Here is a 4,592-nt window from a genome sequence, read left to right on the forward strand (position 1 = left end):
AAGTTCAAATGTACAGCTGTAACGACTGCGATTACGAAACTAAATTCAGGGGTAATATTATAGGGCACCAACTGAAACATAAAAATACTTTCCAGGTTCAAATGTACAAGTGTAACGATTGCGATTATGAAACCAAATATAAAAGAGCTATCAAACGGCACCATCTGAAGCATAAAGATTCATCACAGGTTCAAATGTACAGCTGTAACGACTGCGATTACGAAACTAAATTCAGGGGTAATATAATAGGGCACCAACTGAAACATAAAAATACTTTCCAGGTTCCAATGTACAAGTGTAACGATTGCGATTATGAAACCAAATATAAAAGAGCTATCAAACGGCACCATCTGAAGCATAAAGATTCATCACAGGTTCAAATGTACAGCTGTAACGACTGCGATTACGAAACTAAATTCAGGGGTAATATAATAGGGCACCAACTGAAACATAAAAATACTTTCCAGGTTCCAATGTACAAGTGTAACGATTGCGATTATGAAACCAAATATAAAAGAGGTATCAAACGGCACCATCTGAAGCATAAAGATTCATCACAGGTTCAAATGTACAAGTGTAACGACTGCAACTACGAAACTAAATACAAGTTCATTATCAAAAGGCACCAACTGAAACATAAAGATCCATCAAAAGTTCAAATGTACAAGTGTAACGATTGCGATTGTGAAACTAAATACAAGAACGTTATGAAATGGCACCAACTGAAACATAAAAATAGTTGCCAGATTCAAATGTACAGATGTAATGACTGCGATTACGTAACTAAATACAGCCACCATATGAAACAACACCAATTGAAGCATAAAGATCCATCACAGCTTCAAATGTACAAGTGTAACGATTGCGATTATGAAACCAAATATAAAAGAGCTATCAAAGAACACCAATTGAAACATAAAGTTCCATCACAGGTTCAAATGTACAAGTGTAATGATTGTGATTATGAAACTAAATATAAGAACGTTATCAAAAAGCACCAACTGAAGCATAAAGATCCATCGCAGGTTAAAATGTACAGGTGTAACGATTGCGATTATGAAACTAAATATAAGAACGTTATCAAAGAGCACCAACTGAAGCATAAAGATCCATCGCAGGTTCAAATGTACAGGTGTAACGACTGCGATTATGAAACTAAATACAAGAACGTTATCAAAAGGCACCAACTGAAGCATAAAGATCCATCACAGGTTCAAATGTACGGGTGTAAGGACTGCGATTATGAAACTAAATACAAGAACTTTATCAAACAGCACCAACTGAAGCATAAATATCCATCACAGGTTCAAATGTACGGGTGTAACGATTGCGATTATGAAACCAAATATAAAAGAGCTATCAAACAGCACCAACTGAAGCATAAAGATCCAGCACAGGTTCAAATGTACAGGTGTAATGACTGCGATTATGAAACTAAATACAGGAGTGGTATTAAATATCACGTGTTGAAGCACAAAGAGCTTTCTGAAATGAAAATGTAGCGCTGTGTTTTGCTAAACTCTATGCATAACGAGTTTTTGAGGAGACTTCAAATGATGCACAAAAATGTTTGCAGGTGTGAATTACTGCCCTTTGTGTCTCGTGCAAAATATAGAAAATGGAAGCATTTAAGAGCTATAAATGTGGATATGATAATATATGTTCATAAATATTGGAATAAGATGTAAGTTAATGAAGTGTTGATGTGTTTTCCTGTTCTAAATTACTTATTTTGTAAATATGCGTTGTATACATGTGGGTGGGGAGGCTATCGCAAGTTTCTATTTGATACCAAAAGATTGAGGTTTTATTATTAATAATTTTTTCATAGCAAATTCAAGTGGTTTTCAAATATCTAAATAGACGAATTTTAAAAAAGTTTATATCCATAAATATTTGTAATTTTGAAAAATTACTAACCGGACTTAATTTACACCGTGAATTGTTCCCACAGTTAAAATATAAGTCTACACAAATTAGAATATGTTCTAATTTTCGTGTATTTCTTCATGAAGTTCGGAAGTACCGACAAAAATATCGAAGTTAAATTATTATTACTTCTTTATAAATAGGGATAGTTAAACTGGAAAAGTACGATTACAATTTTTTTTCGTGTTATCTCAATTTATTCAGGAAAAAGTGTTCATTTTCAATCTGTCTTTATTTACCAAGACTTTCCTGCAAAGTTGGTAGTAATTGTTTTTGTTTCAAAGAAATTCGCACAGTTAGGAACAATGTAAAACCAAACCTTTTATGAAAAAACCGATGAGTTAATTCATGAAAAATTTCTTGAATTTATTCATGAATTAATTCTCACTCTAAGACAGCTGTAAGTAACGCTATTGTATTTTTTTAGTAATATTTTAAGACTTAGAAATAAGGTTTAAACCCTATTATAGTTTTTGTATTATAGGCCTGAATGAATTAAATAAAACCTAACTATACATGCTGATTTTATATGTAATACCGTATCCATCGTACTATAAGACTGTTCCACATCGGACAACTATGTTAACAGTAATGATTCTTTTTTCATCATTTATTGATAGCACTTGTGTGAAAGTTGTGATTTTCTAAGTTGGGTCGTCTTTCAAATAAATTTCTAATTTCCTCGCAAAACTGTAATCTTCTGTCTGTATCATCTGCCCACAGTTCTTGTAAGTTGTTAACTTTATAAGGATACCATTGAGACTTCAGAGTTCTGTGAACCAAGGACTTTGAGAAGTTGAAGTTCCATGTAAACAGCGGTCTTCAAAATATATATCTAAATAGACGAATTTAAAAAAATTTATATCCATAAATATTTGTAATTTTGAAAAATTACTCACTGGACTTAATTTACATTGTGAATTATTCCCGCAGTTAAAATATAAGTCTACACAAATTAGAACATGTTCTAATTTTCGTGTATTTCTTCATGAAGTTCGGAAGTACCGACAAAAATATCGAAGTTAAATTATTATTACTTCTTTATAAATGGGGATACTTAAACTGGCAAAGTACGATTACAATTTTTTTTCGTGTTATCTCAATTTATTCAGGAAAATGTGTTCATTTTCAATCTGTCTTTATTTACCAAGACTTTCCTGCAAAGTTGGTAGTAATTGTTTTTGTTTCAAAGAAATTCACGCAGTTAGGAACAATGTAAAACCAAACCTTTTATGAAAAAACCCATGAGTTAATTAATGAAAAATTTCTTGAATTTATTCATGAATTAATTCTCACTATAAGGCAGCTGTAAGTAACACTATTGTATTTTGTTAGTAATATTTTAAGACTTCGAAATAAGGTTTAAACCCTATTATAATTTTTGTACTGTAGGCTTGAATGAATGAAATAAAATTTAACTGTACATGCTGATTTTATAAAACCGTACTTATCTTATTATAACACTGTTCCATATCGGACAACTAGGTGTGTTAACAGTAACGATTCTTTTTTTTCATCATTTATTGTAGCACTTGAGCAGAAGGCACTTGTTTTGAAATATATATATTTCAATGTATCCACATTAAGATTTGTGTTTCATATCACTGAAAACGAAAAAAAAAAAAAGAGTAACTAACAGTGGTGTCTTCTGCTACTATCTCAGTTATCTGCACCAAATGGAGATCTTCATCGCGTAACCTTAATCACTACCTACTATGTATATAAGGTATACGCGTATTCGGAAGGCCTAATAAAGAAGACAGAAAATCGCAAAAAAAAATTCCGTAGACATTTTAAAAAATAAGCAACAGGGAACGCGCCTGCGGTATATAGAGCGTTGGAACGTTCAAGAGAAATTGCAATTGGTTTCAAAATCGAGGAGCGGCGCATCCCAACTTTATTAACAAAGTGCTATGGATGGATGTTTCGAACGTCTTCTCTGATACGTTGTTTTTTCAATCTTTAGATAGTGCCTCGTCTGTTCACGTACACTTTGCTTTTCATATAACCCCACAAAAGAAATCTAGTGGGGTTAAGTTTCTTACATCGAGGCGAAAATAGGGAAGGACACCATCTTATCGGAACCAGACATCACCAGCAGGCATATCGTGCTCATTATGCTTAGGAAAAATTAATTCCAGGGTTGGAATCGGCTGAAAATGCAAAAAATCCAAAAAAATGTCGCCTGTCAAATTGTCCTCAAAGAAATAAGGTCCAGTATGCGATTTCCTACTATTCCAGCCCAAACATTCACTTTTTCCCGCTGTTATCTTGCATCCAATGCCAATTCTCTGGGCTCCAAAACGATCCGCCTGTTCCGTTTAAGCTAAAAGTTGCATCCTCAGTAAAAATTATGTGACTTTTTAAGTGGGTTGTCTTTCAAATAAATTTCTAATTTTCTCGCAAACAATTTTATGTGTTTATCAAGTTTTTTTTTTGAGAAAAAAAGAGCTTTAAAGTAGAAGATTAATAAAGAGTAGGTAAAGTACAGAAGATACTATGATTGTTTGAAATAGTCGATAGTACGAAATAAAAGACAATGTTTTACATTTTTCTAACTATGACAAAAAAGTAGGACTTTAGAAGGGCTATTTATTTATACTATAAAATACAGAGCGTCCCTATTAAAAAAAAATGTCGATAATGTAGTAGGTCTGTCAAAC

General features: G+C 32.5%; 1 protein-coding gene across 1 annotated transcript in view; it reads left to right on the forward strand.

Annotated features, from left to right (window-relative positions):
- Positions 1-4,592, forward strand: part of LOC108908342 (zinc finger protein 184-like) — a gene marked incomplete at its 3' end in the record, with an annotated part of 17,166 nt that overhangs the window by 11,540 nt on the left and 1,034 nt on the right. The gene's annotated exons all lie outside the window — the stretch shown is intronic.

Source organism: Anoplophora glabripennis, unplaced genomic scaffold (genome assembly GCF_000390285.2).
Source record: "Anoplophora glabripennis isolate ALB-LARVAE unplaced genomic scaffold, Agla_2.0 scaffold510, whole genome shotgun sequence".
NCBI classification, from domain to species: domain Eukaryota; kingdom Metazoa; phylum Arthropoda; class Insecta; order Coleoptera; family Cerambycidae; genus Anoplophora; species Anoplophora glabripennis.